The sequence below is a fragment of the Pipistrellus hanaki genome (assembly GCF_964339955.1).
Source record: "Pipistrellus hanaki genome assembly, chromosome: 5".
Lineage (NCBI taxonomy): Eukaryota > Metazoa > Chordata > Mammalia > Chiroptera > Vespertilionidae > Pipistrellus > Pipistrellus hanaki.
In genome coordinates, this window is record NC_140507.1 from 70,475,125 (window position 1) to 70,486,178 (window position 11,054).

Consider the following 11,054-nt stretch of genomic DNA (forward strand, 5'->3'; position numbering starts at 1 on the left):
TGGCACACCTGCCCCTAGCTCTCCGAATTTCTGGTGTTAAACCTGGTTTAAAGGGGACTGTGTTCATCACCTATAAAGCTCCTGCGGGACTTTGGCTGCTGATTGGATTATAGTCAGTGTTTATAAGGTCGGGCATGGTCAAGGTTTCCGGTGTGGTCCCCTTATCGCCTAATTAGGTACTTGAATGGGTGAGTCTCAGTTCAGAGGCTATTTTGATGTTCCATTTCGTTCATTTTAGAATATAGATCCAGTTCTGGCTCAGGCTGGCTCACTAGGTGTGCATGGATGAGTAGGTTTTAATCTTTGATTCAGTTCATGGTTCAATAACAGATTTATACATTTTCACCCACCATCTAATTAACAAAGAGGAAAGGAATAATCACAGCTGGCCCTAACACAGGGTTAGGTGGGCCTTTGTAAACAGGGCAATGTGAATTGGTAACTTTTTGAAAAGCAACTTATCTGTCAAATGCCTGTAAAATGTTTCAGATTCACCGAAACCGGTTTGGCTCAGTGGATATAGTGCCGGCTTGGGGACTGAAAGATCCCGGGTTTGATTCCGGTCAAGGGCATGTACCTTGGTTGCAGGCACATCCCCAGTAGGGGGTGTGCAAGAGGCAGCTGATCGATGATTCTCTCTCATCGATGTTTCTAACTCTCTATCCCTCTCCCTCTCTGTAAAAAAATTAATAAAATATATTAAAATAAATTAAAAAAATAAAATGTTTCAGACTTTCCAGCCTTGCCATTTCCACTTCCAGTGATTTACAAGGAGACAAACATGCCCCAAAATGTGTAGGCAGCAGGTTTTCTGTACATGATTTACATTGTGTAAAAAATCAGAAGTCACCTGAACGTCCAACAATAGAGGTGTGCTAAAGGCTCCAATGGCTCACTTTTCTTCCCTTGGGTGTGGATAGAACCTGTGATGTGCTGGGGATTGCACCCCTGATTATATGATACTAGAGGCCTGGTACACAGATTTGTGCATTGGTGGGGTCCCTAAGCCTGGCCTGCAGGGATCAGGTCAAAACCTGGTCTCCAACATCCCCCAAGGGATCCCGGGTTTCAGAGGGCACAGGGATCCCACTGGTGCATGATTGGTGCCAGGGAGGGAATATGGGAGGGCTCTAAGGCGTGTCTGGCCCATCTTGTCCAATCCCCAGTTAGCTGGACCCCAGCAGCAAGCTAACCTACTGATTGGAGCGTCAGCCCCCTATTGGTCAGTGCACATCATAGCAACTGGTCGAATAGTCAAACGAACAGACACAACATATTAGGCTTTTATTATATAGGATTACATAGCAAAGGCAAAGGGACTTTGCAGATGGAATTAAAGTCCCTGATGAATGCACCTTTAGTTAATCTAAAGTGGACCTTTAGTTAATCAAAAGTGGATTTGGCCTAATCAGAGGAACCTTCAAAAGAGAGATAGGGGTCCTCCTAAGGTCAAAGAAGCTGTCTTCTGGGCCATAGAGAAGCAGGATGCAATGAGTCATACAACTGCCAGGAAGGAAATTCCGCCAACAACCTGTGAGCTTGGGATAGGCCCTAGCCTACTCTCAGAGGAGACACAGCCTCACCTACACATTGACTGCCACCCTGGAGACCCTGAACAGAGGCCCAGCCCCACAGCAGGAAACAAACATTCAGGAGACCCTTTGTCCACCACGGCGAAATGACCAGTTCCCTCTCCTGCCTCCCTCAGTTTTCATTTTGTGCTCCATGGCCAAGCTCAAGTTTTAGCTCTTCCATGCACCCCTCCTTCTGAGCCCAGGACCAGTCTGTACCTAATTATGGTGGCCACTGGAGCTGTTCCTGTCTGTTTGGTTCTCTCTCCTGGGAGGTGTGAGTATGTGGTTGATTTACTTCCAATTGCTTGGGCCAAAATGCTATAGCCAGAGTGCATTTTCTTTTGTCATAATGCTGATGGGTAGGGTTAACCTCAGAAAGCAGGGTTAATTTCATTGTAATGTAATTATTTGTCTACACACTTGTCTTTCCCCAGAGGCTGACCTCCCACTGATAAGAAGTGGTGTATCATTTATTATTATCCTATATAATATAAAAGGCTAATATGCAAATAGACTGAACAGCAGAGCAACCAAACAACCACTCGCTATGACATGCACTGACCACCGGGGGCATGTGCGGAACATGATGGGCATTGGCCAGAGCAGGATGGTGGAGCAGGTGAACGGGGGCACCACACCAAGGCGGGTCACCTGTTGCTGTCATTGGGACAAGCCTCTAGTGGTTACTGAAAATTCTTTGCTCCCAAGTACTGCAGTCCCACCCAGTGCTTGCACTTGGTGCTGGCGCCAGCCCTACTTGCACCCACTACCAGTGCTGGCCCCACTCGCACCTGCTGCCACTGTCTGGCGCCGGTCCCAATCACTCAGAGCTGTCAGCGGTGCAAGTGGCGGCTGCCGCCCCTGATCTCCCCTGAGGGCTCCACTTCCCCCTGCTCCTGTGGGGTGATCAGGGCAGCAGCCCCAATTGCTGTGTGCCATCAGCGGGTGCGAGTGGGGCTGGCACCTTCAGCATGTGGGAGTGGTGGTGGTGGGAGTGGCGCTGCTGGCAGACGGGACCAGGGGCCACAGCAGGAGGGGCTGGGAGGGGGGTGCAGAGGATGGGCTGAGATCCACCCCGTGCCTACTGCAGCCTCTCGGCCCACAGTTTCTTTCAAGGTGCACAAATTTGTGCATTGGGCCCCTAGTTGTATCATAAGAAGATGGGGAAAATTAATTTGATCAGCTGGCACCACAACTCATTTTAGAGACTCATCATAAAGCTTGTTTAGGAAAATACCGTATTTTTCGGACCATAAGACGCACCAGTTTTTAGAGAAGGGAAATGAAGAAAAAAAGATTCTGAAACAAATAGTGTCCTAAAATATTTTATGTGCATTAAAACCCAACATCACAGTCATAAACACATGTAATCAACCCTGTAAAGTAAACAGCAGCATTTAGAACCATTTTAGAGCTGGGCAAGCACACAGAGACCACACAGAGCCAGGCAAGTAAAAAAACTTTTTTTTTACAGTATATGTGTAGGCTATATTTGGACCATAAGACGCAGGGACTTTTTCCCCACACTTCTGGGGGGAAAAAAGTGCGTCTTATGATCCGAAAAATACGGTACCTTAATTAGTATGAGGGAACATCAAGGGAGGCCCTGATGACAGGTAACTGCTGTTTTGGAAGAGAAGTGGGAGCCATGGAGTTCAAGAGACAGACAGACAACCCCAAGGGTAAAGTGGAAGTCAGGGACGAACAACATCCATTCAGGACATCTGTGCGTTGAAGCAGGCTCGGCCACATGCTCTCTGATCTAGACACACTCAGCCAAAGTAGAGAACAAGCCTCCACATCCCGGAGCCTGCCAGCCAGGGGGAGCTAGGCACCCAGGGCCTGGCTAGCACCCAGTGGATGGACAGTGTCGGCAAAAAAGGATGAAAATTAACATGATTATCAGAAAAATGCCTGCAATTTACCAGAAACCCAAGGAGAACCACGCTGCTAATTAAAACAAAACCCCAACATGCTCAGGTCACCAAGGAACCAAGACTATAGACCTGGCCCAGTCATGGTGACTTTGTGCTGACATTGGGCAGTGGGTGTCCTGGAGGAGGAATCAGGCAGGATTCTGTTGTGTTCCTTAGTTTCCTTTGGTTATCTGGGATCTGTATGACTTCTGTATGTTTTTTCAAGACCAAAAATATTAAATTTAAAACCATCTACAGAATGCCAAGCCTTTTCTGATCTGGGACTTACACCCTGAGGGACCTATAGTGTATTTATAATTTACACACCATACAATTCACCCATTTGATGTGTATGATTCACTGGCTTCCAGTATGTTCACAAAGTTACAACTATCATTGTCATCTTATTTAGGACATTATCATCATCCAAAATAAAACCCCATCCCCATCAGCTGTCACCCTCCTCAGACCCTGACAACCACTAACCCACTTCCTATTTCTGTGGGTTTGCCTGGTCTGAACATTTCATATAAATGGACCCACAACACTGTGTGGCTTTTGGAGTCTGGCTTCTCTCACTGAGCGGCATGTGTTCAAGGTCCATCCATGCTGCAGTGAGTGTCAATGCTTCAGTCCTTTTCATGGCTGAGTGATATTTCACTGTGCGGTGTGGAAGGCTAAATAAGGGCCAGAATATATATCCACATCCCAATCTCTGGACCTGTTGAGTGTTTTCTTATTGGGGGGGGGGGGGAGGAATTACAGATGTGATTAAGTTAAGGATTTTGAGATGAAAGATGACCCTGGATTGTCTGGATGGGCCCCAACTGCCACAAGTGTCCTTATAAGAGGGAGGTGGGGAGATTAGATACTTTGAGAAGAGGAAAAGCCACGTGCAGACAGAGGCAGAGACTGTCTTGTGTGATCTGACCATAAAATAAAGCTTCTGCTTACAGGCTGGGTCACTGTTTCTTCATCAAGACAGTGATCCATCTGGCCCCAACTGTGTTCTCTTGTCGGTCTTCTTTAATCCTGCACTGCCCCTCCTCAGGTTCACCCCTGGCTGTGCTGGACATGGTTCACCATATGACCCAGAAATTCCGCTGCTGGGCCCATACCCAGAGCACTGAAAGCACCACACCCATACATGCACACCCATGTTCACAGCAGCACACTTATAACATCCCAAAGGTGGAAACAACCCAAGTGTCCATCAACAAATGAACGGACAGCTTCCGAACTCACCGTGAACAGGACTTTTCTAAGGCGAGACTGACAGGGAACCAAAGATTGTCTGTGCCATCCTGAGACCCCGCCCCATCCAAGCGGAGTACAGAAGCCCTCCTAGCTGAGACACTGCTGATCTTCACAGCCAATTGGCTTGGAGATCAACGCTTCCCAGTGATACCAGCAAGGCTTAACAACAAGACTGCACACACAGCCCACAAAGGGCTACACCAAGACTGTCCACCGCAGGTAACTGGGAAGGTTGTGCCACTGGGCTCTACCAGAACACCTAGCACACAAAACTATTCCATCAAATCAGGGAAACAGCTAAAATGCAGACAAGAGGAAGGACACAAAGGAAGGAGATGGAGGAAAAGATTGGACACTGAGTTCAAAACTACAGTTATAAGGTTATTCAAGAATATCCTAAAAAAAAAAAGCCGATAAAATAAATGAGACCTATGAGGATATGAAAAGGGAGCAACTAGAAATAATAAGGGATCAACTAGAAATGAAGAAAACATTGTCTGAAATAAAAATATTACACAGAGTCCTAAAAACAGACTAGAAAATCGCAAGAATCAAGACAAATATTTAGAACACAAAGAGCCAGAGGCCACTCCACAGAAGCAAGAAAAGAGAATCCAGAAAGTTGAAGATAGTGTAAGAAACCTCTGGGACAATTTCAAGCGAACCAACATCAGAATTATGGGGATCCCAGAAGAAGAGAGAGAGCAAGACACCAAAAGAATACTGGAAGAAATAGTGACAGAAAACTTCCCCCACCTGGGGAAAGAAATAGACTTACAAGTCTAAGAAGCCCACAGAACCCCAAACAAAAGGAATCCAAGGAGGACCACACCAAGACACATAATAATTAAAATTCCGAGATCAAAAGACAGAGAGATTCGGTCCCACCCAGGGATGCCAAAAAACAAAACAAAACAAAACAAAACAAAAACAAACAAACAGAGAGAATCCAAGATGGCTGCTCGGGTAGGCAACTAGCCGCAGCCGCACACAACAATTTTAATAAAATACAACTAAAATATAAAATGGACATTACCCAGAACTACAGGAAAGTCGACTGACTGGAAATCCTACAACAAGAAGCAAGGAGAAAACCAGAAGGAAGCACGGAGGAGCTGTAAAAGCCTAAGGTACGGAGACACGCGGCGCACGCGAAGAGGTCGGAGCCGGAGAGGAGGGAGGCCGAGTGCCTGGCGGGCGTTCCCTAGCGGAAAGGAGATAAAACTCCGACTGTGCTGGGCCCCCGACTGCTCTGAACCCCAGTTCCCCAGACCCCGGGGAACCAGGCTCAGCCATAGGGAGCCGGGCTGTAAGTCGGAACCCTGGGGTAGCAGAGAAAGGAGGTCCCGGAGGCGCACACACTGCCCCCAGAGAAGGGACGGTCGGCTGTGCCGCGGGATTGCCCTGACGGGAAGGAGACTGGGGCTCCAGACTGCTCTGAACGCCACCTCCAACTCCACTTCCAACTGAACTGAACCCCAATACCGGGCTCATTGTGGGAGAGCATAGACTGTTTGGCAGCAGGCGAAAATCGAGGGCACCTTTCTCTCAGAGGCGCCGGCAGCGAGCACTGAAGGACCCGCATAGGGCGGGGCTGACGGAAGCCAAAGCTGCAGGCTCCACCCTGAAACCCCGTCCCATCTGTAACTGCGAAATGCGGCAACAAAATAGATCACAAACGAAAGAAATGGAGGACAAAAAGCGTCTGGATATAGAGTTCAAATCTACGCTTATAAGGTTTTTCAAGAATTTCCTAGAAAAGATGGATAAGGCCTATGAGGATATGAAAAGAGATCAACAAGAAATGATAAGGGATCAACAAGAAATAAAGAATACATTGTCTGAAATAAAAAATATTCTACAGAGTCCTAAAAACAGAAGGGAAGATCGCAAGAATCAAGTCAAAGATTTGGAACATAAAGAGCCAGAAGACACTCCTCCACAGAAGCTAGAAGGCAAGAGAATCCAGAAAATTGAAGATAATGTAAGAAACCTCTGGGACAATTTCAAGCGAACCAACATCAGAATCATGGGGGTCCCAGAAGATGAGAGAGAGCAAGATATCGAAAACATACTGAAAGAAATAGTGACAGAAAACTTCCCCCACCTGGTGAAAGAATTTGACTTACAAGTCCAGGAAGCGCACAGAACTCCAAACAAAAGGAATCCAAAGAGGACCACACCGAGACACATCATTATTAAAATTCCAAGAGCAAAAGATAAAGAGAGAATACTAAAAGAAGCAAGAGCAAAGAAGGTAGTAACTTATAAAGGAGCACCTATACGATTGTCAGCTGACTTCTCAACAGAAACCATGCAGGCCAGACGGGAATGGCAAGAAATATTCAAGGTGATGAATAGCAAGAACCTACAGCCAAAAATAAGCTACCCAGCAAAGCTATCACTCAGAATCGAAGGCCAGATAAAGAGCTTCACTAATAAAAAAAAGCTAAAGGAGTTCATCACCACCAAACCAGAATTATATGAATTGCTGAAGGGGGTTCTTTCAGAAGAGAAAGTAAACAAAGATAAAAATTATGAACAACAAATACGTAATTATCAACAAGTGAATCTAAAAACCAAGGAAATTAAAAAAATCTGATGAACAATATTAACTGTTGAATATAATAGAATCAGAGGTATGGAAGGGGAGTGAACTGACGATTCTTGGGGAAAAGGGGAGAGGGGGGAGTGGGAAGAGACTGAACATAAACTGTGCACCTATGGATGAGTACAATGGGGAGAGGGGAAAGGGCAGAGGGTGGGGTGGGAACCTGGTGGAGGAGAGCAATGGTGGGGGGGGGGAAGGAACATTTGTAATAATATGAAAAATAAAAACTTATTAAAAAAAAACAAAAAAAAAACAAACAAACAAAAAAAAAAAAGACAGAGAGAGAATATTAAAAGCAGCAAGAGAAAAGCAGGTAGTTACCTATAAAGGATTGTCAGCTGATTTCTCAACAGAAACCATGCAGGCCAGACAGGAATGGCAAGAAATATTCAAGGTGATGAATAGCAAGAACCTACAGCCAAAAATACTCTACCCAGCAAAGCTATCACTCAGAATCAAAGGCCAGATAAAGAGCTTCACAAATAAAAAAATGCTTATGGAGTTCATCACCACCAAACCAGAATTATATGAATTGCTGAAGGGGGTTATTTAGGAAGAGGAAGAAGATAAAGATAAAAATTATGAACAACAAATATGTAACTATCAACAAGTAAATCTAAAAACCAAGGGAATTAAAAAATCTGATGAACAATATTAACTGGTGAATATAATAGAATCAGGTATGGAAGGGGAGTGGACTGACGATTCTCAGGGAAAAGGGTAGTGGGAGGTGCGGGAAGAGACTGAACAAAAACTGTGCACCTATGGATGAAGACAATGGGGGGTGGGGAAAGGGCAGAGGGTGGGGTGGGAACCTGGTAGGGGAGCAATTGTGGCGGGGGGGGGGGAAGAGGAACACATTTGTAATAATCAGAACAATAAAGATTTATTTAAAAAAGATGAAAGGACAAATGAAACATGGTCCCATCCACATAAAGGAATATTATTCAACCCTGAAAAGGAAGGTCATTCTGACACCTGCTACAACATGGACGAACCTTGAGGACATTATGCTCAGTGAAATAAGCCAGACATAGAAAGATAAACACTATGTGATTCCACACACAGGAGGTCCCTAAAGGAGTCAGGTTCATAGAGATGGAAAGTAGCTGGTAGGAACTGAAAGATGAGACAGCGCCAAAAACCAGGACTACAGGCTTTATTAGAGGGGAAGGACCCCTGCCAGGCTGCCCCCGTAAGGGGAGGTAGCAACACATGTAGAGGGGAACACGCCTTTTAGGGAACACGCCATTTGAGGGGGAGGAACGGGAAAGGGTGGGGCTTAGGGTACTCAGCATGCGCTGATTGGTGGTTTCATATAAGGCACATGATTAGGCACTTAGATGCTTGGGAATCAGGGGCTTAGGGTATTGGGCAGGTGCTGATTGGTGGTTCAGTGTACAGTCCATATAAGGCGCCTGGTTAGGTGCTCAGGAATGTCCAGGCTGCAGGTGCAGGTTACGTCATACTCCGTCCATCAGTTGGGGAAAGGGAGGATCTATCAGGAACCAGGGACTGAGGGAGGGGAAGGGGGATTCATGTTTAATGAGGATGGAGTTTTAGTTTGAAAAGATGAGAAAGTTCTGGAGACTGATGGTGGTGACAGCTGCATAACAATGTGAATGTGCTTAATTCCACTGAACTGCACACTTTAAAATGGTAACAAATGGTTAAGTTTTTACGTTGTACTTATTTTGACACATTAAAAATTGTTTTACACCCCATTCGTACAAGCAAACATTTCGCATACCATGTGCGATGTTTCCCAAGGTGTTCACCGTTCAGATCAGAGAGTGACAGACAGCCTGGCGGGAATGTGACCCCACCAGGAACACCCCCTCCCCTCCTTCCCCCCTTCCCCCCCTCCCCTTCCAAATGGTTTTCCTGTCTCTGTCCTCCCCAACCAGAAAAGGGCGAGTGCTGCGGAGTCTCTTCAGCGGAGGTGAGGATTAGGCCCATTGAGTTTCTGTCCTGTTTGCCTTTGATTCTTTAAAGCAAGCCTTTCATTTCAACCATTAGGCATTTCAGGGCGAGCTACACAACGCCATCTGCATTTCAAAAAAGCACCTCACAGGGATTTATTTTCTTCCTTTCCTTTCTTCCCCCAGACTGAGGGTAATCTACAGCCATCTTTTATTTGTTTTCTTCAAGGTCCTCTATCATATTACCTCACATTGTTCCCGGGCATAAATTTCCTCTTTGTCTGAAACGCTTACACATGGACCCCGCGGACAACCCCCACACAACCACCCCTCCCAGTCCCCCACCAGCATACAGGCCAGCACCCCCCCATCCTCTCACCCCCTCCCCCACCCCCACATCAATAACTCGAATTTGCCAAAACCTGTTTGGCTCAGTGGATAGAGCATCAGCCTGCGGACTGAAAGGTCCCAGGTTCGATTCCAGTCTAAGGCATGTACCTTGGTTGCGGGCACATCCCCAGTAGGGGGCGTGCAAGAAGCAACTGATAGATGATTCTCATCAATGTTTCTGACTCTATCCCTCTCTCTTCCTCTCTGTAAAAAACCAATAAAATATATTTAAAAATAAATAAAAATAAAAACCCCACAGTACACGAAAAGTGCTAACATTCCACGGCATAAGCAAAGTTTCAGAAGGATTGGGAAAACATGGACACATGGAACCCACAGGATCCCCAGACTGGAGTGAGGCTACCGCTGTGCCCCGGGGGGGGGGGGGGGGGGGAGGAGGGAGGTGGTACAGTGGCTTAAAATAAAGTTCCCAATAAGTTGCAGCAACTACATACCCCTGTTCATTTGGGGGCGCCTGGGAATTGCAAAGCAGTGGGCCTGTGGGGGCTCCCTAAAAGAGACTGTCCCATTGTCTCCCTCAGCCAGGGAACAGGCAGCCACTCCATGCTGCTCCCAAAAAGATGAAAGGCCCACGGGTCCCCAGGCAGGGCATGACAGTAACCTCGTACGTAATCCAAAAACGCTTTCCAGCTTGGAAAACGGTGCCAGTCCCCAGGATGGAGGGGATGAGCTGAAAGGAAGCTTTTAAGCAGTGTGCCTGCCTCCTGAAGCAAATGGCCCCTGGGAGGATAGGACTAGAATTCAAATGACCTTGACAAGTTATCAGTGCACCACCTTGGCAGCAGGGACTCCTTCACACAAAGAGAAGGCGGGCTCAGGGCTTGAATTGTGACCTCCAATTCTCCTGTTGGAGCCCCAGCCCCCAGGACCTTAGAATGTGACCTGATTTGGAAACAGTGTTATTTACTCAGATAAGGTCTTACTGGAGCAGGGTAGCCCCTAATCCAATGTGATAGTGTCCCTGTTTAAATTAAAAAAAAAAAAAAGCCCTAGCTGGTTTGGCTCAGTGGATAGAGCATCAGCCTTCTATTGAAGGGTCCCAGGTTCAATTCCAGTCAAGGGCAAATGCCTGGGTTGCAGCTTGATCCCCAGTGGGGGGTGTGCAGGAGGCTGTCAATCAATGATTCTCTCTTATCATTGATGTTTCTATCTTTCCCTCTCCCTTTCTCTCTGAAATCAATAAAATTATTTTTTAAATGGAAGCAATCATAGTCCCTACCTTATAAAAAAAAAAAAAGAAAAAAAGGAAGGAAGGAAGGAAGGAAGGAAGGAAGGAAGGAAGGAAGGAAGGAAGAAGAAAGGAAGGAAAGAAGAAAGAAGTCTGAACACAGACACAGATAAAGGGAATGCTCAGTGGAGGGCA